Genomic DNA, 27504 nt, shown 5'->3' with positions numbered 1-27504 from the left:
CTTAAAAACTGTAATTAAAGTAGTGTTGTAGCAGTGTTAGCTAATGAGAGTCCTGCTTGTCTCTCTCGAGGCTTCCTGCTGGAGGGTGAGGGCTCCGGGGCACTTGTGCTCCAGAGGACAACGAGGGGCTGCCGAGCTGGCTGAAAATCCAATTTTTACCCTGTGGAAAGTTCTGACATTCTGCAATGTTTTCATCCTAAATAATAAAACTTTAAGTTTCTCTCAGGAGATACATTTTCCCAAGAATTTTGATTTTGAAACATCTAAATGATCATGCTAAAATGCCTTCTTCTCCCTAGTTATGTCCAAATGCTTAATTCTGGTAATGCCTGCTGTAATGACGCTAACTTGAAATTCCCATTTATGGCATGGAATTTAAGATTTTGGATGGAAATTTAGAGAGAAAACAATACTAAACACTGTGTTTTGAGTTTGAATAAGTCTAATAATTTCCCACTAGAAACATACTCAAAATGAACATTGTGGTTTTGACCAAAGAACATTTTGCAATAGACAGCTGTGCTGTAAAAATAAACATTTAAACAGTTCTGTTTGTTATTTCTTAATTTCAGTCTCATATTGCATAAGTCAGCACTGTGAAAAGCTCTAGTATTTCAGCATGCAGGGGTCAGTACTAGCTGCTGTCTTTGTTTATTACATTTTTTTGTTTAATAAAAAAAGAAACTTTAAACCTAAATATAATCAAAACAAACTGTCTTTAAAACATCAGAACAATTGCAAACTAATACAGCATATAAGTGATCCATGCAAACAGAATCCCTCTGGGATAGAATTCACTGCAGCATACATCTGCCATCAAGCTTAATATCTGTATCATGGTATCTTTTCTGCTCCCAAGGCTCACTTTTTTCATAACTTTTTTTTGTGTTGAGGCTGGTTCACCATAAAAAGAACAACTGCTCTTTGTCAGCCTTAATCTTTTCAAGGTGATTTAGATTGTTTGTTTTTTGTTGAAAGAGCATAAGGGACAAATAACTGTCCCATATACCCGGGGACCTGTTTGGTTTTTTTTTTCTTTTTCCTGTCCTTTCTATTCCTGACTGGGTTTTCTCCGTGCAGCCCTGGTGAGGAATCTCTGCACCTTCAGAACTGAGCAGGTGAATCAGCCGGTTCCCAAAGCCCTGCTAGTGTTTATAACATGTATTATGACTATTGGGAAATGAAATAAAAACAGAGAAACACAAAAAAGCATAAGGTATTCAGCTTTAAGATAAGGGAGTTAGTGATGAGCATTTCATTAATGCTAATAAGGGTGCAACTACATTGCCACATTGTGTTGAATATGTATGCTTTGGAGGCTAATAACCTTAATTTCAAAACTGATGACTACGGTATAAGTATCAGATTGAAATAACAAAAAATTATTCCATTGCTTACATTATTTTTGTACCCCAATTACTTTGGTTTTGTCAAAAAGTTTGATAGAAATTGAAAGGGAAAGACGTTCTGGAGATCCAAAGCGATCAAATGAGAGGGGAATGTAGTTCAGGGCTTTTTTTCTTAAATGTTGAAGTGTGGGAAATCTTAACATTAGTGGCAGTATGTAAATAAAAGCAAATGCAAACTCTTGGCAAATTTCAGCCTGCAATTCCCATGAGAAAAGGCTGTAAGATCAGAACCAGCAGTATGTTGCAGATTGCACAGAATATTACTATTATTATTTAATTATACTAAGCGTTATAAACACAGAGAGCAAACTCTGAAGCATTACAGAGTGACCTTACAGGGACTAATGATGGCAGTGAAGAACAACTGTGGGGCCAGCAAACCCTTTACTGTCATGTATCTGCTGGTGAAGGCCCTGCCACCCTGGAGGTGTGCTGCTACACTGCCTCTGTCTGAAAGAGAAATGGGCAGTGTTTGGTAAAATTCTGGGTGAGGCAGAATGGGGACAAGAAAAGGAAGAACTGTGCCATGCAAGAAAGCCTTTATTCATTTTTTTGGCATTTTTAAAATTTATGGCAATTTTAAAATACGTGTGGGCTGGTACTTCAGAGGCCAGCAACCTGCCTTTTAGAAGACCCACAGCCTCAGATTCCCCACATGGGTACAGTAGGAGATCAAAGCCTTTATCTGTTAAGTAGATATACAAAGTATGTAATATGAAGCCATTAATTCATCTGTTGATAAACTGTATTGATTTCTTGTTTTGAACTAGTAAATCAAATACAAATCTTTATAAATTGGATTATTATCCAAGATCCCTTATAGTAATAAAAATAGTCAGCAACATTTAATTTTGTTAAAATATCAGGAAAGAAATCGGAAAGTATCTGTTGAAGTTCAAATAATATACACTCTGGTCCAGTCGAGAAAATGAACTGTGGTACTTGCCTGAAGATCAGACATTCACCCACAGCAACTTTTAAGTAAATTGCCAGGCTGTAAATGGTGGGTCCTTGGAGCATGCCTGTGTCTTCCTTTTTGTTTATACAAGGACAAGTAAATGGAGAGATATAGCTCACACCAGATATTGCAGACTGAAAAAGTTTGTGAGTTTTTATTTATTTATTTATTTTATTTTCATACAGGTTTGAAACTCCTGTATGCCTGTAAATCCTGTTAGGCTTGGTTCTGTCCCTTAGGTGTACGTCCTTCCATGGTGTTGATACGGATCCAGAGGGAGCACTTCCAATGAAAGAAAATGGTAGCAGCAGGGCTGCTGCTGTTACTGTGACAGATAGAGCCCCTTCTTTACATGCTGTCAATACAAAATTTTGTATCCCTTCTAGCACTTCTGTTTTGTGTACAAACTGACTGTACAGCTACTCAAGTTAATGACACAGGGCAAGGAAACCAGCTTAAGAATTGTCACGTAATTATAGCACGTTGTTGAACTAAATAAAAAAATTAATTTAATTGTTAGCATGCTTCCTGGCATAGCTTCAGTCCAGGGCAACTAGTCTCTCCCACACAATTCCTGGATGTGGTGCTGGGGTTGGTGTAGACCAGGGTTTCTATCCACAGGTCAGCATAAATGAAGCAACCTGCTCTGGAAAGAAGATAGTATATCCACACAGTTAGAAAACATGCCACGCTCTTTCCCAGAAAACAGACCCTGTTCTATTTTAATGATAAGTATAAATGCAGCCAGTGATCTCACACTAGCTCTACTTGCAGGTGCCAGCTCACCTTAAATGACATGCCCTCTTTATCGGGTCATGCATATGAAATAGGCTCTTTTTCCTCCCACTTGACATCAAGTGTTATTAGCCTTTAAGGACAATACATGTTCTGATACAAACTTAGGCAGGAGAAGGAGCAACAACAAGCAATAATAAACATGACCTGGCTCTAATTTTCTTTGGTCTGCAGTGGGAGAAAGATGGGAAAAATTGTTCCTGACTTCAGAAGCTCCCCTGTATTTCAAAGACCAGAAAATGTTTGCTCCATAATCAAAAGGTCTCATTCCAATCAGACAAGATCATGGGGAAAAAGGTAAAGCAATAGCATTTTGGTATGGACTGAAGTTAACTCAGTGCTATGAGTCATTACACACCAATCAGTGCAACTCTGCCCTCTTTCCTGTATTTTCAAGAACAAAATGATGATAAAGACTCTCCTAAACTCTAAGCATGCATATACTTATTCATACATACCTATTTTAGTTTTTACATAAATATTATGGAGATCTGCACTGGGTGTTTCATAAGTAGTTAGTGTTACTGGGTCACAGTTACTCTTAACATAATATTCCTAGCGTTGTTTTTCTATAAATAGCTCACAGATCATCTACATGCTTTAAAAGAAAACAGCTGGAACTGGCTTATGTTCATGGCAGTGACAAGAGTTTTTGAGCAGAAAACACCATGGTAGTGTCATCAATTAATTTGTCAATGTGTTAGAACTATCTCAATGGCAACAAGAATCTGCCACGATATCCTGTTTACAACACAGCACCTGAATAGCATGCAAAATCTGATTCTTACTGGTTTTTCTTGTGTGAGGTGTCCTGAGAGTGAACTGCATAACATAAAAGAGAATTAAATGTCTAACACAAGGTAAGTTGTGAACAACAGAGAAAAGCTGAGTCAGGATTATTAAACGGTCAACAGAAATTGATAATTACCATTTAAAATACCCTGAACATCTTTGAAGACGATAAGACTCAGAGACTGGTAATGAACTGGAGGTGTTGCCTATGGCACTGTGTATTAAACAGATTTTACTTTTGCTTTCAAGGTATCTTGGAGAACTTTAGAAATTAGTTGCTTGAAATTGTCTGCCTTTGCCTATCTCAGTGTGCAGTTGGAATAAATGATTTAAGATAACCAGCTGAATCACTGGGTTCAGTCCTACACTGCTGTGGACAAGAAAAACGGTCTTTTTTTCACCATTGCCAAAGATGCTGCAGTCCACCACAGGTCAGTGCATCACCCAGTCATCACAGAAAACATTTAATGGCTTGCCTTTTTCCCATTTGATGTGCCACAGCTTTTTCTTACATTTCAGCTTGGCTTTCATTTCCAACTTCAATTAACAACACGCAAACAATCACCTCTGTTAGTTGATCAGCTCTGTCCTTCACCTTTGCTGTTTTGGCAGAATAGGGCAGGGTCCTGACCCTGGACTCTGGCAGAGTTTTGAACTGTAGATTAAAAGGAAAGCTAAGGGTGACTATGTTCCAGTACTGCAGATGAATGAGAATGCTGTATATATGGGATGAAGAAATGTGCATTAAATTATCATTACACTTAATGAAATGGTATTGGTTTGAGGAAAAAAGATAAATTATAAGAGTTAAGGATAATGCCCCCAGAATACAAAGGAAATACAGTATGTAAAAACATCCCTCACAACTACAGAAGTGTCTTAATATGGGGAATCACAGAAAACAGGTCTGGAAGGGATCCGAGAAGGTCAGTTAGTCTATCCCCTGCTCCAAGGCAGGACAAACTATATATAAATCATCCCTGACAGACGGCTGTGTTATGTCCTGCTGAAAAAAAAAAACCTAGTGAGGGAGACACTATAGCTCCCTGGGCGGTCTACTCCATTACTCAATGATCTGGCCATTAGAGAGTTTATCTCTTGCTGCAGTATAAGCTCCGGCTTCTTTCCCTGCCATTGCTTGATAGAGAAAAAAAGGTTTATTCCCTTTCTCTTTGCGGCAAGCATATATCACACAAGAGCAGAACACTCTCAGGAGAGTGCTTTACATATGGAGACTGTGATACTGGCCATACTCTTTTCCCAATTTTAGCAAATTTTGTGGGCCTATTTCATAATTAAACTCATGTAATGAGTTACCTATCTTTATGAGTTACAAAACAGAAAGCTAAAGTGTTAATTTAAATCTTGCTAGGAACTTCCTGCCACCTTTCCCTGTGCGTGTTTTTGGCTACGGCTACACAACATGCGCACACACGTACCCTGTGCTCACCCTGCCCTGGCCGCAGACCAGGTGTTCATGAGCTGTGTGATGAATCATGTTAGCAGGACACGGTTATTAAGCCTGCTAATCTGTTAGCCAGCTCAGAAAGCAATCAGAGCTAACTAATACCCCTCTAGAACTGTCTTTTTTTTGTACTAAAGGACTGCCTGTCTAGGGAGGGTACTGTGAGTCAAGCCAGGACACAGACACAGTAGGGCACAAGCTGCTCCACAAGAAAAGCCCTTGCAGGAGGCACACACTGAACATTATGCATGGAGGAGTGGCAGGTTAGCTAATTAAAAGACCTCTCCCTATTCTCCTAACCCATTTATGAAGCTCTGTGCGCTGGGTAACACTGTGAGAGTCAGGCCACCACATGCCTTGGGTGATGTGGCAGGAGCCCAGCTACAACCTGGCATGGAAGAGGCACAGCACAAGGCTGCATATGGAGACAATCTGGTGCCTAGAGGGGCTCGTTAGCTGCCGAGACTTGCACCGAGGTAAGGCTACTAGCCTTGACTCCTGAGGAGAAGCTCTGGATCTTGTATATGAGGTACCATTGGTTGGTGAGTCAATGCATGAGTGGGCTCATGCAGGACAGGACCATCAGGAGCAGGATGTTTGAGGGTCTCAGTGCAGGCAAGATAATGTCCTTTAATCTCACGCATTCCCTTACTTCTCCAAAATATCACTCCCATACGTTAGCCCTAGAAGTACTTTTGTGTGATGTAGCTTGCTTGACATTCAGTGTGGGGCAGTCTTTATGTAAAGTACGGAGGAACTGGAACATGACACACCCTAGCACACTGATTTGCCTATGCAGACATAGGTAAAAGCAGAATTTAGTTCAAACATATTTGTCTTTCACCTGATATTTTCTTTCCTCCTTTCTATTTTTTTCACTATATTTCTAACAGACCTCAGTTTCTTCAAAGTAGGGAAGAATTCAATAGCTTTCACTTGTTATTGAAACTAGATAGAGTTCACCCTTCCTTAATATCAAAGGTAAACTGGAAAATTACAAAACTACCCCAACTTAGGTTTAATACCTTCTTTAAATGTAGTTCATTTTTTATAGCATATATGATTCATAAAACTACGGACTGACACAAGACAATTTTAAGAACAAGAGACAACTGCCTGATGGTTGAGTCAGGAGTTTTGGTCCCAGCAATGAATTTTCCAGCTTTTACACTTGTGTCCATGTTAAAATAGCGAACATATTATTCCACCAAAGAATTCTTATCCCCACCAACTGAACAAAATAAAAATCACATAACAAGCTAGGCAGAACTGTGAGAGATGCACATGTACATGGTTATTTCTTTCAAACCCTTACATTATTTCCTTCATTTCTATGCATACATTAATTCTGTGAGTACATGACATGATAATGAAAATAAGACTAATGATTTGCAGCAGGATTTGAGAGCTTCTTAATGGAATTGAAGAAAATGGAGATAACACTTAATTGCATAGTGTGTTTGGACTATGGATTCTGCACTGCTGTTCTTGAACAAGCCTGAAAACAACTCAGTGTTGATATGCAACAGACACCAGAACGTACCTCCTGTCTGCAGAAGTCCACCTGGGTGCTTTAAACATAACCATTAGAAACTTCACAAATTATATTCTTCTATCAGTCAAAGAGTGGGTATTTTTTCCCCTCAAAACATGTATATTATGTGAATATAGAAGATTGGCATGTGTATGACTAAGAAAAACATTTCTGATGAAAGCTTGCCTGAAACACATCTTTCTTTCCTTTGACATCTGGGCATAAGGCTGGGGAAGAAGGGCGGGTTTTTTTCACTTTCTGCAGAGTATTTTGTTTTCCTCTGGCAACTTGCTGATTTCAGTCTTACGGTGGATTTTTTAAAATGTCATTTTTATTTATGAATAATGAAGTTATATATATATGTGTGTGTAACTTTTCAGCATTTAGTTTTAAGGTGGAATGTCTGTGTAGGAATACATACAGAGAGAGTAAATTAAGAGAAAAATCGCTTCTATAATATTGTATTTTTAAAAGATTTACACATGCACATAGGGATAATGGACATGAGAATTTCCATACAATAGAAAATAAGGACAAAACTCTCCCAGTGCTTCTAGAAGCAGAGATGTCTTCTTTCTCACATGTAAATTCAATATCAACAGACACGGTTAAGCCATTAATATCCACGGAGGTTTGGGATTCTTGATGTTGCTAAGAATCCCAGAACATACACAAACATAAAGCAATATGTTTTCGAGATATATCCCATCCTGCTTTTCTATGAAAAATAGATTAAAAAGCCTGAAATAGAGAAAAAAGCCTAAAATATGGCTTTCAGCCATCAAGATAAAGAGCCTTGCATGAGACACAATGTAATTAGAAATCTGGAATACATTGATGCTCAATGCCTTCCAGTCTGCAGGCTAATCAGGATGGTGCAGATCATTTACTCTGCAGCCTGATGCAGCCTATTATTGTTACCTTTGGGCAACCTTGTCCAGTCTGCAATGGCTCCTTTTCTCATCAGTCTTTTGGGACATGGTAGTTGAATCACGGAACAGTCCCGAAACCTGAAATTGTGGCTGTGACCTTGGCTGTCTGTTTGAGGGTAAATACTCCTTTCAGTCAAGTCTACAATGACTGATTACATTCTGGGTTTTAATATTTATAAAACCCTTAGACAAAAGGTGCTGCATATTGCAAATTACAGTTACAGGACTATGCCCTGAAGTCCTTTTTTCAGTTTGCCTGATCAGCGGGATTTTAGTTGAATTAGCATTTGGCCTGTTTCTTATTATTAATACATACTAAGAGAACTACTCTAGCTTGTGTTGTCTATTTTCAGGTGGATTTAAACTGTTCCAGGCTGCATTAAGGAAGGTAAAATCAGAATCATTCATTTTCTCATACCTGCGTGGAGGTCCTGAAGCATTTTAGCTTAATACACACCAAAATTCCTTGCTTACACATTAAATCAGAATATAGATTTTATAGGGAATAAAGAAGAGATTGGACAGAAAATGCTTTAGATGTGATTCATGATCATGAGTGTTCCGTTCAGAAATTTGAACTCAGGTTTGCCTAAATGTCAGAGGATGTTGCTTGTACATAGGTTCAATCTTTCAACATTTCCCTCCTGCTGTTCTTGCTGTATTCCATGGGTTACCTTTGCCCCACAAATGGCTGTTGGTTACTACATGTTAAAGTATACGTGAACAGCAAATTAAAAGCAGAGAAACACATCTACAGCACAACAGACTATTTTAGTACCCAGTGAAACTAGGGTAAAGGTTGCAGCTGGTTAACAAATATTTTGGCAGCACATATAAAGGAGCAAAAAAGGAAATTCAGAATGCTGAGCTTTGCACTATCAAAGGCTTTTCAATTCGTATTAATTTTTAAATACCATAAAATGCTTGGCTTGAACATACAGGCATAAAATAGCATTCATAATGCTTTTTAATATGAAGTCTTGAAACAAGAAGCTGCTGACACAGATCTTTTGAAGACAACTACAGTGTTACATCTCAATGAAGGAAATTTACTTTTGAGCTATTTCATATCAAGGCAGCTGAATACCTTGGCTAGAATGTAAAATAGGATGAACCCGTTTATTCCTGTTGCTGGGCTCCTCCTAAATGTGGCTCAGCAGAAACAGGACACTCTACTTTTAGGGCTTGACGTCACTGCGCTGGTCAGCCTAAATTACCACACTTGAACAATACCCACGAGATTTAACTATGGGAATGTAGAGAGATGGTCAGAACTCGCCTGGAGTGCAGAAAGTGTCAGCAGAGGGACCAGATGAGCTCTCCACTCCGCATGAGCATCAGCAGCATAGGAATTGAAAACTGTCTCCCTGTCCCACAGCATAAGCACCAACTCGTGCATGACTCTGAACTGGAAGTCTGTGCCGGTATGGATGACTATTTGATCAGGCACTGAGCTGGCCTTACGCTCTGGGCTGACTCCTGCCGAGACAGACCTTTAGTCCTGAGTGGGTCTTACAGCATGGGAAGACCTTTTCTCCTGCCCACCTTGCAAAGCCAAGCTTGGGGCAGGTCTGAGCCTGCCTGCCCAGCTCGTGCTTAGCCTAAGGGGTAGGGGAATTCACTGCAAATGAATTATACATAAATTTACAATCGCTTATGGAAGGTGCACTCATTATTAGTTTGATATTCACTTGAGGCTGTGTTTAAGTCAAGCCAAGTTTTCCTTAAAGAGTACTAAGTATAGATTATTCACAGAAGGCTGGGCCGATACTAAAACTTTGTTTACCTTCAAAAAACAGAGATTTTCAGGTTAAAGTTACTGTTGTTTCCTATTTCTCAGAATATCAGTGGACTTTTACCAGCACAGTATGTAGCTTGGCATGCTTTGTTATCAGGTGCTGTAGTGCATGTTTGCTCTGGTTCTTCCAGCAGTCCTCTATATCTCCCTCGCTTGGTGCTGGGAAGAGAGGCAGGAGAGGTTACAGCTGGAAAGTACATGATGTTGTTTTGAACACATTTTTGGAAGATGAAGCGATATTTTGGAACTTCCTCACTAGTTCACTCTCTCTCTGAATTAACGCCAGTAACTGACAGCAGCGGTTCTTGATACAACAGAACCAGCGTTTGAAGTTTTGCTCCAAATAAAAGTATTTTCCACAGGAAGCTATAAGCAATTTAAAATGTACGATTTGGCTGACCATACAGGAGGCAGCTTTATATGGCTGCGATATGATATGTTAGCAGTGGGACCTTTTGACGTACCCAGTTTGTCAGTCCACCTTCCAAACAGATTTTCTTGTTATTGTGTCATGTGCTTTTCAGCCACCCCATATAACATAAGGCAACTGCAGAAGGGATTGCAGTCGGAGCAAACATGAACTACAGGCCAAACTACAGAAAATGAATGCTATTACTAGACTTCCAAAAGATACTTCAACGTGCTATCAACGGGTATTTTGTTCCACATGTATCTTTGAAAGTTACTTCCCTAAAGAGGCTCAGCATGGTTACTGTACCTAGCTGCTATTATTGCCATGCTTTTTACCTTGCTTTCTTGACTTACAAGCATGAGTAGCGAAAATTACATCCCAACAGCATACCATGATTGTTTCAAAGCAGGGCATGGCCACAAATGCATTTCTCTGAAGATCTATCTGCTTGTGGCAGAGGGTCATATACTTTTTTTTTTTTTTTCATTCTTTATAGAATTTTGAATTAATTTAGCAGATCTAGAAGTTCATGGATTTTGACATGTGACACTGCATTGCAGGGCTTTTTTCAGAATGAGATGCACACAGAATAACAACAACAAAAAAATGCTATAAAAACATTTTCCTTTGAATGTGCTAGAAAACACTAGAATTTTCCCCTGCATCTGCAACAAAAAAAAATATGTTTACCAGAAAATGGTGCATAAGTAGTTGCACGGAAGAGTATGAGAAGCATCAGCTGCTATAGAGTAGACCTAGTAAGGGATTTTGACTTTTGAGGACTACAGCAAAGTCTTGCTTTTTAACTCACAGTATCAGAAACTGTACCAGGTAGGTACAAAGGATTAAATTCAAAGGATCTATTTTTTAAGGCTCAAAACCTTCGTAAGGATGGTACAAGTTTTAAACTTCCCATATAGAGGCTCACTTGGAGTTTCAGCAGTACAGAGTGATTGCCACACAGAAGCGTTCTCTCAGTTCACCCATATCCTTTCTGAGATGAATCAAATGGCACAAAAGGTGCCTTGCTGTGCTGGGCATTACAGTTAGAGAAAAAAATGCGCAATCCAAGCTCCTTTCTGTTTCCCTGGAGTCCTACACAGCCCAGCAGAGGAGCGCATGGTGCAGTCCCATGTTCCCCAGCGTGTAAAGCCTGCAGCGATACTGGGCTTACTTACAATGGAGGGAAGAGCACTCTGGTGGTGTTTCTTTGAAAACAGTAAAGAGATTCTGGCCCTTTGAAAGTTTGTCATGAAAGCTGACCATGCGTATTGTGTCATATCAAAACTCAGCCAGAATCCTTTGCTTCCTTAAAGTAAGTAAATTCCATTAAAATCACCTGCTGTTGTTATTGATGGAACTGTTAAAATAATAAAAAAAAGTTTTGGGGATCCAGCTCCTTTCTTATACATCACTTTTACTAGAATTCTACATGTGCTTAACAATAAACAATAGTCAAAATAAGGAAAGATCTCATTTTGTATGACATTGTCTATAAGATGAAAAAGAGAGAGTACAGGAAAATGCCGGCAGGTTGGCAAGGCCAGTCTCCCTCTTCCACTGCCTTCAAAGCCAGACTAAGTGCTTCCTGAAAGACACTTTTCAATCAGACACATGTTATTGGGTCCAGTGGAGGCAAATATCCTGTGGCCTCTGTTCTACAGGAGCTTGGATGAGTTTCTTTACTAGCCCTTAACCTCGATGAATCTATGAAACGGGAGAGGAAGAGCTCCAGCCAAATTGGTATGGGCTGTATGAGCTGAATGAAAGGTAATGGAAAGCAAAGACAGCAACAAGGAGCAGAAGAAGATAGAACCTTTCCAGTCTTACAAATCAAGTGAATTCCTTGTCACCAATACTTTTAAGATCAATGTAACAGCAGAAGAAGACCAATATACAGCTATATTAAAAAGCCTTGCAATAGAAAGTTTAAAGCTTCACAAATTTGAGGCTCTCCAGAGGCTTTGAGAAGAAAAGATGGTAAAATAGCACCCATAAAGGACTTTCTAGTTTTAATAGCATGTAAAGCAACTTAGCATAATGTTTGATGTGTACAGGTAATAGTGTTGCATTTCTATGTTTTCCCTGGTACCACATGTTCTTTTTTTTCCCCCTGTTGCTGGTAGCTCATGAAGCATCAATAGTAATGTACACGAGAAGTGCCATAAGCAAAAGAAAAAGCATTGTAGTGCATATTGCAGAGAAGCAATAAACAGGCAACAATGTATGGCTAAATGTGAAATTACTGGCTGCTTTTCAACAGCGCTCTAGGAAAACAGTGATTTTCAGTTACGATCTGTTCAGTCAAATTAAAGTCTGATGACTGCCCTAAGATGTCCATTTATGACCCAAAATAAATCAAACCGAGAGAAGAGGCAACAATACATGACTGTATTCAAAGGCAACACATCAGCATCTATGAGTAAAATTTCCAGCAACAGTCAAATAACAGGGGCAGGAAATAAGAGTACAACAATAGATCTCATCAAGACAGGATATTATAGAATCTCAGCTTGGTTCATAAATATAAAATAATGAACTACTGCTTTCATAGTCTTACCTGTCAAACTGTATTAAAAAAAACCCAACAATCAACTTAAAAGAAGATGTTACTGTCACATGTTACAGCTGAACACTTGGTTAAGGAATTAAACACATTGTACTGAAACAAGTACACCTGCTTTTTTTTTAATGTATGCAGACCTGAAAGCAAGAAAAAGAAAGATAATAAAGTATGTAATGCTCATTTTTAAACTACAATTTTTGTCTTGATTTTTGTTTTTTGATTCAGATTAAAATCTTATGGAACCTTTTGGTAATCTTCAAATTTGAAAGCTTTACTAGCAAACCTAAAAGATTCCCCAGAACTATCGTTTAGCGTCTATGCAAAAAATCAGGAAAAAGTTATTTGAAATTCAGGTGAAAATCTGTGTGGAATTAAAATTCTCCAAGCATTAGTTGGAGAGTGTGAAGAATGTTTGAGTAGAAAGTCTGGCCACCATATGGAACATCAAGGTAATTGAAGGTAATGCAGATCAACAGATGGAAGCCTGAGAAATACCTGAAAATAAAACCTTAATAAAGCAATTCATTGTACTGAGCACATTACATTTTTCTTTGTCTTGTGAAATGTGCAAGTTGCAAATATGTGCCCAAAGTGGACATGTTAAGCGCTGAGCTGAGCACTAGATATGGGAAAAGGACTCCTTCCCTGCATGTCAGAGAGTTTCTATGTAAGTCGGTACAGGCCTGCAGGCTGTGCCCCGTCACGGTAAGATGGACCCTCGAACAGCAGCAGCCTCTTAACCACTGGTCTGAAGGACTTCTACCTCATTTTATTTGAATTACAGCATTATCAGCACTGAGCTTCACAACAGGGGGAGGCCTCCACCACTGGGCAGACATCTGCTTATATTTACACAACCCTATTTCTTGCAGCACTCCAGAGTGCAAAACCTAATTTTCCATGTCACAGTCTGTGAAATGCTCCTGACTGTGGACTGAAAGCACCCACTGGAGGACAAAACTCTGGAGGCACTCCCACACAAAATCTGAATAACTCACCAGCTGGACCTTCCCGACTTAAAGTGCCTGGGGCTCCTGAATTAAAAACATTTTTGAAGACTGATGACAAGAAGGGCCAATTGAGTTACACATGAATTAGAAACTGCTCCCAGATAAAGCTGCCCAACGAGGTAGGATCAAGCTGCTGAGGACCTGCAGAAGAATTAGCTGAACATTTTAACTTCTACAGCCACTTAGGCTAGAAAAGAATTCCCTATCCTAATTGCACAGACTCAAATACTGAAATCACAATGAACGTGACAGCATTTTCATAGAAAGGACATATTGGGCTCCCTTGCACCTCGGTTGCCACTCAGATTTAGTTCTGTAGCTGAAGTCCCCATGGACACTGGAGTTTTCTGGCAGAAGAGGGGACAACTATCTGCACCATGCAGGTGGGCACCTACACACCACAGATATCAATTTTGTTGGTATGAGTGTGTTCTCTGGTTTTGAGAAAAAAAGTGCAGTAATTCTGAAACCTGTAGTAGATGTGCACATGGCTCACCCTTGTGTGCATGAATTGCCTGTGGGTTCTCAGCCCATGTGATTGTATTAGGGACTAGCCTTGCCCACAGAACACTGGCTAGTGAAAAATGTCATCGTGACATCCCACCAAGAACAGCTGAGTGTGCTGCTTTCCCTGAATACAGCAAAAATGTCCAGGATGGTGCAGACTTTCACCAGACAGAAAAGGAGCAGATGGTGGTGGCCTGCAGACTTTCATTACATCCACAGCCACAACAGATTTACTAACACCAGATTGCCGTGCCATGGATCTATAGCAGTCTGGCAGAAATAGCTTCCGAGGAGAAATGCCCATACATTTCTAGATGGGGAAAAGGGAAACAGAAAGAGGCGTGATGCATCTCCAGCACTGAGCAGTTTCTGAGATAGACCTAGTAAGGTTACCTTTTGTACCCAGAAATTAGCAACACATAACGTAAATCACCAGGAGAGGCTGATGATGCATTCCCAGAATTATTGAGACCTGGCAAAACTGAGTTTCATGGTGGCACCTGCCATGTTTTAGTGCATCAGAAACCAGCAGATATTCAGCTGGTGCTGGCACACTTTTGAAGAGCACAGCCTAGGAGAGCCAGTAGTCAAATGGCCTCCAGCAACCATGCAGGGTGGTGGGTTTTACTGTCCTTGAATCTGGAGATACCTGGAGCTTTTTGCTGCCTCTTGTTCTTTGTCAACCTCACAAGCTGTAGCTTGCTGTAATGCATTGAGAAGAGTGCAGACACTATAAGTTGACAGCGGTCAGTGGTCTACAGGTCCTGTAGCCTGGGCAGGAGCCAGAGATGTCTTTCAAAGGATATATAAGAGCTTGCATGTTGCATGATTGTACTCATGGCCTTAAGAACTTAATCCTCAACAAAGCAGGAACATGCCCGTGGCAGACTAAGAAAAACTGGAGACACAGACAAGGTGCTGCAGCCTGGGGCCTCTTCATTGTGGTCATGGGAACAAGCGCAGATGTGGCTTAATTCTGCTTGCTTGCCTTGCAGCACTGCAGATCCATGGAAGAAACAGCTGAACAGGCAAATACCTACCTGTAAGGCTTCCACGTATCTCAAATATGTGTGCATATATATAAAAGGCCAGTGCTAATGATGCATTTCCAAGATTTATACAGATTTCTTAAGACTTCAATAATTGCTTTCAGATCCTCACTTCTATAAAAAAATGTGAGATTTTTTAGGTGGCTTAAGATTGTTAGGACTGTGCCTTTTTCTCCTACAAGCCCAAAATGAAAAAAAAAAAATAAAAAATCACTCTAATGATCTTTTGGCAAGATGCTGAAAATTGGCATAGAGGGAATTTGGAGCCATAAGGCAGCCAAGAGATACTCCTTTCCAAGCTGAGCCTGCTGCCAATGCAGAGAACAGGGTGAGTCAGATTTCATTTAGTACCTGGAATAGTGCAGCAGGGAAACCACAGGAAGAGGAGTTCACTCAGTGGGAACATATCTGCTTCACAGACCCTCTTGTGCTTCTGAGGTGCTGCCAGGGCCACCCTGTTTGTTGAGCTTCAGTGTTTGTAGAAATCCTCTAGCCTCCAGTGAGGGGTGGTAGGACCAAATTACATCATTAGCTCACAATTTCTAGGCTTATTTAACTATGACACAAATTAAACATTTGACACAGACTAAGTGCTTCAGTTTAAACAACTCAAGAGAGGAACCCTAAATAAATCAATCAAGGGTAAGGAAAGTGCTTTAAAAATTGCAGAAGGCTATCCATTTCAGAACTATCACAGTTCGTATCAATTTCAAACCCATAAAATAACTTACACTTTCACACAAATTAGTATTAGAACAATCTTTTGCAACCATATTTTGTAAGAAAACTGTGCAGTTCTGCAGTAAGATTCCCTGATCTAACTTTTGCTCATTTTTTGTACTTCTGGCAAATTAGTTACTATGGTGTAATAAAAACCATATAATTTTGGATTGGACTATAATTAAAATGAATGAGACCAATGAACTGTATCTGAATCACTGCTTCCATACTCAGAAATCTTGTTTGCTTTGGATGATATTTTATGTATTTATTATAAGTACTACACTTTCAGACGAATGAAAAGATCTAAAACTGTATCTGTGATATAGACAAAATTACAGTAATTACCTGCATAAAGTTGAGTATCTGAGCATAGGATTTGTTCTTACTTGTTGGCTTTTAGTTTATCTCTGACTAGCTAACCCTGCTTTATATGTTGTTGTGGCTAATGCACAACTATCTTGTCTATGATTACCTGAAATTCTGTATATTGAAAATTGTGCACAAAAGAATATGCTTAAAGACTTAAACAACTGGGTTTGAACTGGTCTTATTTGTGAATACATTCTTTAATAAGCTAATTAGAAAACAGCTTTTTATAATAAAGTTATAGGTTTCAAATATAATTCAATATATTTTAAAATAAAAAATATTAAAAATAAAAATAGGGGTTTTTTTGGCAAATGAATCTCTCCAACAATATTCATTTAAAAATGCTTTAACATCAGGTGTTTGGTATCCTTGGGTCTCCCTGATAAGACTACAGAAATAGAGGTCTGTTGGTAAACCAAAAAAATACCTGTATCCAGATCCTCAGAAATATTTCTAAATACCCCACTTGCCTCTGTCCAGGCACTAGTCCTAAAAAACAACAGTAGCACTCTGGTGAGTTATAGAGCAGATGTATGAGAGCTGAAGCCAGTGCTGAGCAAAACTACTTTGTTCTGGCAGCTTGCCTAACCTTAACCTCTCCATGCACATCCCAGCTCCAATACCAAAGCTCTGCCAGACATGGAGAATCACCTTTTCCGAAAGGTGGCTTACAAGAAAACTGTAGGTATAATAACAAGCTGTTCTTTTAAACAATTATTTCTCAAACGGCACACCAGTACCTTTCTAGCAGTCCTGAAAAGGCTTAAAGTGGGTTGGTCAAATACCATGTGGCAGCAGTTCTCTCTCTCAGGTTAGCAGCAGCTGTTGTGTTAACAAGTGAGGACAGCCTATGATTAGTGGCTGCAGGACTTTACCCAGGGAATTGATAATCACCTTAAATTGCTGACAGCAGTTCATTTTCTCCAAGGTGAAGGAGTGAATATGAACACTTGTAGTCAATTATAAGCTCTTCTCTCTTGGCTGGTACGGAGGAGCTAAACTGCTGGAAAGTCTAACTGAAGGGAAATGAGATGAACAAAGCTGAGGTGAACATTTTTAGGGTTGCCTAACCTAGTTCTAGGTATTTCTAATTATTTTGCTGAGTTCACATACTCTATTCTCTGCTTTTGTATCGAGAAAAATATGTGAAATTAATCTAGCACTTCTCTCAGCTTCTTTTGCTCCCACTATTCTTTAGTCATACAAGCAACTGGAGCATTACAAAAACAGAAGCAAAGCAGAAAGCATTACAAAACTAGCAGCAAAACATAACTAATAATGATGTAGAGATGAAGCCTCAATCACTTGTTAGAGCTTGATGCTTTTTATTTACTGAGGATTTATAGAATTTGTCAGAGCTAGAAATAGATATTGCAGGATCTGATCACATTCTTTTGTCCTGAACAGAGCTTTGCTTCCACAAGCACAGTGTAGGTCAAGACTCTGTGTGGCTCATTTGTGGATGATAATGAGATCTTCAAGCATTTAATGGGACTTGTAGATAATTTCAGGTACCAAAGAAAGGTGAGTACTTGAAAAATGTATTTTATTTCCACATAAAAGTCAGATGGCTTTTTTTTTTTTCATAGTCAGAGTAAGCATAACATGGATGCTGGCAGTGCAAATGTTCTCTTATGTGGTGTGTTTTTCTTCTAGATTGATTAGGACTATATATGAAATGATAGCATCTTCTCATTTCTTTTGTCTTTAGTCACTTGCTCAGGCTGTCAAAATGGATCCAGTTAATACCAGTTGCACAGGTGAATATTATCTACAGTACCACATCAACATCTATTTCACAAGGAAAGAACTGATGACAGTGATTCATTTTATATGTCAGTAAGTAATCATTTGATCATAACCATTATCATCATTGTAAATGGTAACTTTTAATCAACAGCAATAAATCTATTGCTCCACTTGAGTTGAGAATCAGTAGATAGCAATTTCCATTCTGTTATCAACCACAGTAGTGGTACTGTGTTATTAAATAGACAGTATTTTTTTTCACTGACTGAAAGAACGAAATGTATGTGTATAATATCAAAGCTAAGACCCACCATTATCCTTGATTTCATCATGCCTGGTGCCTGTGTTGCAGGGGATGTGGTTCTACCACAAAGCTTCTGAGAAGTCTGGATCATGAGATTTGTGAATTGTTAGTGCTGAGCATTGCACAGGATTATGAAAAGACCACAGTTTCAATTGCAGCATTTGTATAGTTTTGGTCACGTACAGTCTATGTTAAGTTTTAGAGAAAGCTATGTGAAGAAAACCTTGTTTGTACAGATATGACTAACGTATTAAAAGCATTATTTTAAAGTAAGTTTTATCTTGGCAGAGTGTAAAATAATATATCTTTATCACAAGGGAGATTTCAGAAAATATATTTGGTTAATGCCCTGGTTACGTTATAGAAATTTACTGCAAATGGTTGGTGTGCAAAAAGAAACCGAAACAGAAAAAACAGATCGTAAGTTTGAAATTATGTGTAATATTTTGTGATGAATACTGATTAGTTACTCTTAAACCATTTCTTCAATCAGGTAGGTTTTTTTTATTTGATTTGATTTTCAACTTCTTATAAACTGGTAGAACAATATCATTACCATCCCTGTCGCACAGATAATACAATTCCTGTTTCCTCAGAAGTATCTAGATTTCTGTGTATTTGTCAGGGTTCATATATCACTGCAGCTCCTGTAAAAAACCAAATTATTTATTGACTTTTCTTTATGGTGCAAGAGGGAACACATGCCTACATTCTGAATAAAACTCCTGCTTACTAAACCAAACTATGGAAAAGGAGAGTCTTAGTCCATCCCTTGTCATTTTGTTTTTTGGACAGCACATATTTTTGATAATCCTACTGTTCAGACAGTAAATATTTAACTGCATCTTTTTAATTTATAACTGATGTAACCCGTTGAAAACCAGAGCTCTTTCTGGGAAGTGTCTCTTCAGAACTTTTGTAGATACACTCAGATAGATATGCTCAGCTCTAGTGAAACTATGGTTTTGGCTGTGATTCCTCCAGATGACCATTAGCAAAAGGCAAAAAGTGCCCAACAGAAATTTTGCTCTATATGTGGGTATGATGTGCTATCATTTTATGATTAGGTCCTCACATAAGCAGATTTTAAAAGGCGATGATCTAGTTTGCTCCAGGTTAGAGCTGGAAGTCATTTTGGCAATTGAATATAGGAAAGTTAGCATTTGCTTTGAGGGCATCTTCTGATCTAGCTTTCTGCCATGGTAGCCATATTATGTCCTGCTTTACTTTCTTATTCTCCCTACATGAAGGGGTAGATTAATCCATGAATTCTTATTTTCTTTGTCACTGGACTGGGCTTATGCCCATTACAGTTCAAGGATTTTTCATCTTGTCAGCTGAGTCATCACTTTTCCAAGTTTGCTCTACTGATTTCCTTTGTAGACTTTGAATATTCAATCTGTTAGACATTTAAAATTGAATGATGCCAGGAAACTGAAATAGGTTTAACAATAATCTTGTTCTTTGTGTCATCCTCCATCTCAAGGCAGTAAGCCTCTGTTTTTCACCCTAAATGCTTATTCGATACTCATCTTTTCATTTTCTGGCTAAGGGTCCAAGCTGGAGGCATCTATGACATTGGGAGATTTTAATCATGAACTAGTAAATCAATTTATCCATAGGAGGAACAATCTATAATGTTTAGAGGCTTTCAAAAAACTGCATTTAACAGATTGGATCAGTTTGACTGTCTCTGAAGGCAAATCTGTACATCTTTCAATACCATTTCCACTACATTTGCTAGTCCTATTACTTTGAGCCTGCCATTATATTTTAGTTCTCTAAACATTACCACAAGACAGACATATGTCCTGTATCATATCCACTAGGACATTTTCAAAGGTTTAACAATCAGCTAATTGTTTCTGGTTTTACTGGAGTAATTGTTTCATTTTACCTCTCCTTCCATTATAAAATTTTATGTGTTCTACAATACCTTTGGTAGCTTTGATGTACAAGCAGTTTTAGTAGTCTTCTGTAATTTCATGGTCTTCTATAACTCCTGTTCTTCTCAACAAAATTCTTCAAAGGGAGCAAATTTGATTGCCACAGATAAAAGAGCATATGAAAAAGGAGGGATAGAGAGAACAAACTGTAATCCTAATCTGTGATCTCATATGTGATAATTTAGTGTACCATTCAATTGCTGCCAAGTCAACTTTCACATGGAATGTGAAATGCTTTAAATTTCCAAATTTATAAAGGATCTGTAGACTTAAATTCATTCCAGAAACTTAAAGTTAACTGCATTGCAAGCAAAATGGAGGAAAATCTTGCACATCAGCAGGGTGAAGGAAATAGGCTGTGCACTTTCTGTCTGATCAGACTTCTCATAGCTGACACTAACCCTTGTAAAACCATATTATAACTGTTGTACTTGAGTGGTATGAAGATAAATGAAGCCTATCATTAGCCTATAATTCTTCTCTCTGGTAAATCAGAAAGTAGCTAACAACCCTCTATCTACCAGATTTAGTGATAAGAAGTAGACAGAATATTGACCAAATAAAAATAAATAGGTGAACTTAATTTAGCTGTGTAAAACTTTGACTACACTATTAACTCTATTTTTCAGACCCTTGTCTAAGTCTGCTTTTTCCATACTGGCATTTGCTAAGAAAACCTGCTACAAACCCTACCAATATACTACAAGGGTACTTGTGTTCTTGAAATCACAAGGCTGCATGTAGCCCTCAGTTCTCTTCTCAGAGAGAAATGGATTCTACAAGGCTGAGAATATTTTAAACTCTAAGACTCGAGTGAAGGTCAAGGAGCCAGGTGTTTTGTGTCAAACAGCTATATGCAGAGTTGAGTCTTCTGGAAGCACAGAGTCTAATCACTCTGAGGACAGGTACCTATAGCATCAGCAGAGCATGGTCAGCCTCCCAGTTACCTGAAGGAGATCCCCTCCATCAGCAGCCCATCAGTCTAAACATCCATTTCTGTGATTCTACATCAAATTTGATAAGATTCATTGTCACAGTAAGTAGACAAACACCTGTCACTGTTGACCCTCCCATAAGAGGCAAAGGACTGGAGCAACACATCTCAACTGAATTATTTAGAGTTAACTAGCATCTCATTAAGAATCATTACAGAACATAGCTCTATGATGAGTGATTCATGTGTTTTTGTTAGTGCCTTGGTAAATAATGTCCTACAGAGTAAGAAACTGGAGTAAAGGACCACTTGCCATTCTTTGACTTCCTCTTCTGTGTTTCTAGGTTTGTAAATCTGTACTTATTTATACTGTTTTAAACCTGTATCTCTACTGCTTTAGTAGCAGTGAATATGCCCTCAGGTTCCCAAGGCTTGTGACATGCAAACAGTGAGTTCCAACACAGACCAACCAATTGCATCCACATTATACTTTGGTGGGGTGTTTGTAGGTTTTCATTGCAGAATTCGGTAATCCGCTTACTAATCCCAACCTGCCTGCCTGCCTCATGCACACCTTAGGACCATGAAGCACAGTGGAAAGAAGAGAGCCTCTCCTCTATGGTTACTCTGGGTTGGCCAGCAAGAAAGCTAAGACCTGCAATAAAGAATCTTCCCTCATGGCTATCTATGCCTCCAATGAAAGAACTAGGCAAACCAATATTGGTGGATAAATTCCTTCTCCCACTAATACATTTCACCAGGGAGGATTTTGAAGATGACACCAAGCTGAGTGATGTGGCTGACGTGCCTGAGGGATGGGATGCCAAGCAGAGGGACCTGGACAAGTTCAAGAAGGATTAACATGAGGCTCAATAAGGCCAAGTGGGAGGTTCTACATCTGGGCCAGGAAAACACCTTGTATCAATACAGGCTGGGTGCAGAAATAGTTGAGAGCAGCAGTGCAGAGAAGGACTTGGGGGTGTTGGTTGACAACAATCTCAACATGACCTGGCAGTGTGCACTTGCAGCCCAGAAGGGCAACCATATCCTGGGCTGCATGAAAAGAAGTGTGGCCAGCAGGTCAAGAGAGGTGATTCTACCCCTCTGCTCTGGTGATACTGCAGATACCTGGAGTACTGCATCCAGTTCTGGAATCCTCAGTACAGGAAAGACATGGACGTGTTGGAGCAGGTCCAGAGAAGGGCTACAAAAATGATCAGAGGGCTGGAGCACTTCTATGAGGAAAAGCTGTGAGAGTTGGGGTTGTTCAGCCTGGAGAAGAGAAAGCTCCAGGGAGGATGTATTAGGGCATTTAAATTCTTAAAGGGGGTTTAGAAATAAGATGGGGACAGACTTTTTAGTAGGGCCTGTTGCAATAGGACAAGGGGTAGTGGTTTTAGACTAAAAAAGGGAAGATTCAGACTAGATGTAAGGAGGCAATTTTTTATGATGAGTGTGGTGAGACACTGGTACAGGTTGTCCAGAATGGTGCTAGGTGACCCATCCCTGAAAGCATTCAAGATCCAGTTGGATGTGGCTTTGAGCAACCTGATCTCATTGAAGATGTCCCTACTCATTGCAAGGGAGGCTGGACTAGATGACCTTTAAAGGTCCATTCCAAGACAAACTATTTTATGATTCTATGAATCATAACTTTTCCCTGCCTTGAACAGAAAGCAGGTCATTCTTCCTCCAGTCTGACCAAAGACTGTGACCTTCAGATCTTCCTTTAGAGCCTATGATGGGGTTACAGTGTTGGTGGATGAGGGAAGAGCAAATTATGTAATCTACCTGGAATTGTGCAAACATTTAACACTGACCTGCATGACAGTCTCTAAATCCTTGTCTCTAAACTGGAAAGACATGGATCTGACAGATGGACTACTCAGTGGATAAATAATTGGCTGGATGGTCTCGCTTAGAGTTATGATCAACAGCTCGATGTCCAAGTGGAGACCAGTGAAGCATGACATTCCTCAGGGGTTGGTATTGGAACCCACTGTTTAACATTTTTGTAAGTGACATAGACACTGGCATTGAGTGCACCCTCAGCAAGTCTGCTGATGACACCAAGCTGTGTGATGTGGTCAACATGCTGGAGGGAAGGGATGTCACCCAGAGGGACCCAGATAGGCTTGAGAGGTGGGCCTGTGAAAACTTCATGAAGTTCAGCAGGGGCAAGTGCAAGGTCCTGCACATGGCTCAGGGCAATCCCAAGCACAAATACAGGCTGGGCAGAGAATGGATTGGGAGCAGCCCTGAGGAGAAGGACTGTGGGGTGTTGGTGGATGAGAAGCTCAACATGACCCAGCAATGTGCACTTGCAGCCCAGAAAGCCAACCATATGCTGGGCTGCATCAAAAGACGCATGGCCAGCAGGTCGAGGGAGGTGATTTTCCCCCTCTACTCCACTCTTGCGAGACCCCACCTGGAGTACTGCATTCGGCTCTGGGGCCCCCAACATATGAAGGACACGGACCTGCTGGAGCGAGTCCAGAGGAGGGCCAGGAAGATGATCAGAGGGCTGGAGCACCTCTCCTATGAAGACAGACTGAGAGAGTTGGGGTTGTTCAGCCTGGAGAAGAGAAGGCTCTGGGGACACCTTATAGCAGCCTGCCAGTGCCTAAAGGGGGTTTATAGGAAAGCTGGAGAAGGTCCTTTTGCAAAGGCACGTAAGGACCTTTTTACAGGAGCATAGGACAAGGGGGAATGGCTTCAAACTGAGAGAGGGTAGATTTAGATGAGGTATTGGGAAGAAATACTTTACTGTGAGGATGGTGAGACACTGGACCAGGTTTCCCAGAGAAGCTGTGGATGCCCCATCCCTGGAAGTGTTCAGGGCCAGGCTGGATGGGGCTTTGAGCAACCTGGTCTGGTGGAAGGTGTCCCTGCCCTGTGACAGGGGGCTTGGAACTACATGATCTTTAACGTCCCTTCTTAATGAAACCGTTCTATGACAGGGGTCCTCAAACTACAGCCTGGAGGCTGGATACAGCCCCCCAGGGTCCTCAATCCAGCCCCTGGTATATACAGACACCACCCCCCCTCGCTGGGTGTTGGGGGGGGGGTGGGTGGGGAACCAAGCAGCCGCAGATGACTGCCTGCCACTTCATCTGCGTGCCAGCCCCCTGTTTAAAAAGTTTGAGGACCCCTGGTCTATGATCTTGAGGTCTGGCATACCTGAACAGGGGTACCTCTAACTGTTAAAGCAAAATTTGCAGCTCACAAACACAGTGCATATGTGGGACTGCATTGCTTTCTGCTTTTCTGAAAACCTTTCTCTGGCTTTTGCAATTCCTCTCTCTGCCTTTTATGCTGTCTTCTAGTTTTGTACCCTGAACCCCATGGGAGCTGGCTGTACTGCCTTGCAGCAGCTCATCATGCAAGAAGATGAAGGCTTAGGAGCCCTATAATAACTTTGAAAAACAAGAGATCAACATGCCTTTAACAGTTCAAACACGTTTATTCAAACAGGAAAGGGAAAAATACATCAAAGACACAAAATGATCTTAGTAACGCACAAGATAGGAGAGCAAGAACATGCAGATAAGATGCATGGTACACAAACACAACCTGTAATAGCAAATAGCACAAAAAATCATATCTAAAATTGTTCCTAGACATAAACATGAGGATGCATAGAAAAGGGGACCTGAAGAAGCCCCTCATCTTCTCTTTTCAGCTTCAGAAAACACTGCCAACTATGCCTTCATTGCCAGTGAGATGAGTTTGTGGTTGGAGTAAATTCTGCTTGGATCCCGGGCATTGTTACCTTGAGAGGTGCCCAGCTGGGCTACCTTTGCTTTTTCATGGAGGCAACTTGAAGTGCAATGTCTGTATGTCATGCCTAGAGGCTCAAGCAATCGTGTCAGGTAGGACTGAGTCTGGGAATAATGTTCTCCCAAAGAAGTTGCCTGTCTGGCTCTTTTCTCTCCTTTTTGCTCCTAAGTTGCCAAAGAAGCAGGGACTGGCAGTGCCTATTCTCTGCTTTTTCATTGCTGACATGTTGCACGTTTCAGGCAGAAAGCCCTCCCTCGTGGTCTGAATGGGACTGTTCACCAGCTCTTGCTGTATTAGAAGACTTGGCACTGGGGGTGTACAGACAGCTTTACAGCAGCCTGGGCAAAAGTCTTCCCACCAGCAGCATGTGTGGAGATGGAAACAGTAACCACAACAGATTTATTAAGGCCTAAAGAAAAGCAATAACCTTACTGTAATTGGCCACCTACACCCTAATGTTAAATATGGTAAATTTGCAAATGGATGCCTAGGAAAGACTCACTTGTTTGCAAGCTTATTGGGCTCTGGACCTCTTACACTAAGCACCAGTGATATCACATAAAATTAGCTGACCCTTAAGTTAATGTCAGGGAACAGAACTTATTTGTCTGTACTATTAAAATCTCAGAAAGGCTCTGGAATGTCTTTAGGGTTTTCCCTGGCTCCTTCCCCAAAAATTCCCAGGCAGCTTGGGATTTAACACAAACAAGAGACAATCCTTCACAGATCATTTTGGATGTAACCATATTATTTTGCAGTATAAAGCAGTGTGGGTATAGACCATTCCATACCAGCTGTGTTCACGGCCAAAGAATGGTCCCAAGCATACTTAAACTACTAGTACAGAGAAACTCTCAGTGTGCGGGAGTCCAGAAAAAATGATATTTGCACTTCTGAGGTCACCTGGTTAAAGTGTGGGAGAAGAAGGAAATAGCAAGCATAATGAATGAGGATCTGGCCCGACATTGTTGCATGAGAAGTCTTACAGTCTCAGTGTTCCTTCACTGTGCCTCTCTGCAGGCTGATCTGACTTGTGATGGATTAAGACTTTCATGATGTTTCAGATGTCCCTGTAGAAAACAGAGGAGGTATATACTGGCATGCTGGTTCTGTTTACTGCAGTGGAGCAGACTGAGACTTACAAGGACATGTGTGTGTTTACTATATAGTGGCTTTGGAGGAGACAAAAGTGCTATGAATGAGAGCAAGATGGTAGAATGAGCATCTATGCAGGCTACTAGGTGCTCCTGATAACATGGCTTTCACTAAACCAGTGGACATTTGTGACTTATGTAAGGCCAAGGCAACTGCCATTTTTCTTGTTCCTACGTGTGACCTCCCACTCTCTGCAGTAATTTCCTCCAGCAGTGTACATTTTAGAGTTTGGTTCCTTCCCAGAAGCTTGTGTATGAACAACAATGGACAGGTCCTTCAACACCTGCAGGGCAGTTGTATGGGCTGGGCTGTAGGTTTTTTTGATATGACCTGGCAGGTGGACACTTCTCAAACATCCTAACCACCCTCACTGTACTCAGTATGATGTTAGCACTGGGGTTCAGGAGATGGGGCAGGGGAAGGGAGATTAGAGTGACACCCCCATCAAAGAGACCACAGGTCACCTGACTGCAGGGCACAGCCACTTCACTGTGCAAGGCTCCTACGTGCCTTTCTGATATAACCTGTCCTGACAGCTGGTTCTAACCCAGCCATACAGGTATGCTATCTTTGGCTTCTTGAATCTGAAACAGGTCTGCTATGCGATGTGGTAGATGCTGGCCTGGGCCAGCTCTGTTGCTAGGCTAACAGGAAATTTTCGAGCTGTAAAATTCTGAATATGTTCACAAGCCTCTTGATTCTTTTTGAACCTCATGCTGCTCAATTTAGAGCATCTGGCCTGGTGGCAGAGCAACTAGCCAAGAAAGGAGGATGCCAAGAGTGTCACACCTCAGTGCTGAGGAACGGTGTCTATACACTGTGGGGTATGCTAGGCTGTAAACACCTAAAATGATTTTGCAGAAGTGTCAGGTTGTGTTCAATCTGGTGGGACTCAATCCATGCTACTTGCAAGGACAGAGAGAAAGAGCAGGTACAGAAGAGAATCAGAGCAGAGTCTGTGTGTGTACATTAAAATGCACAGTACTGTTTACAGCGATTGGAAAAAGTGGATGCTGTAAACAGTACTGTGCATTTTAATGTACACACACAAACTCCAAAATAGACAAGGATACTAAAATATGCATGGTTTTGGCCCTGCATCTCTGTACTGGATGTGAAATTGATTAACAAGCCAACTCTTCTCATCTCTATATATCAATCAGTCTCCAGGGTCATATTAAAGGGGTATATAAACATGCCTATGTTTCAATTTTGCTTTATTCGATCATATTCCATTAATTACATATTCTGTTTTGTAGGAATACAATTTATAACCCCTATATTTGGTCATGCTGGAACCTTAACACTTCTTTGGAA

At 40.3% G+C, this 27504-nt stretch overlaps 1 long non-coding RNA gene across 1 annotated transcript; it reads left to right on the top strand.

Annotated features, from left to right (window-relative positions):
- Window positions 1–738: 738 nt before the first annotated feature.
- On the top strand, window positions 739–22948 carry LOC114014961 (uncharacterized). The gene is made up of 3 exons (XR_003558680.2): window positions 739–1118; window positions 17727–17843; window positions 18031–22948. It is a non-coding gene; the product is annotated as an uncharacterized LOC114014961 (long non-coding RNA).
- The last annotated feature ends 4556 nt before the right edge of the window (window positions 22949–27504 follow it).

Source organism: Falco cherrug, chromosome 3, assembly GCF_023634085.1.
Source record: "Falco cherrug isolate bFalChe1 chromosome 3, bFalChe1.pri, whole genome shotgun sequence".
NCBI classification, from domain to species: Eukaryota; Metazoa; Chordata; class Aves; order Falconiformes; family Falconidae; genus Falco; species Falco cherrug.
This window is presented reverse-complemented; position numbering and strand designations above follow the sequence as displayed.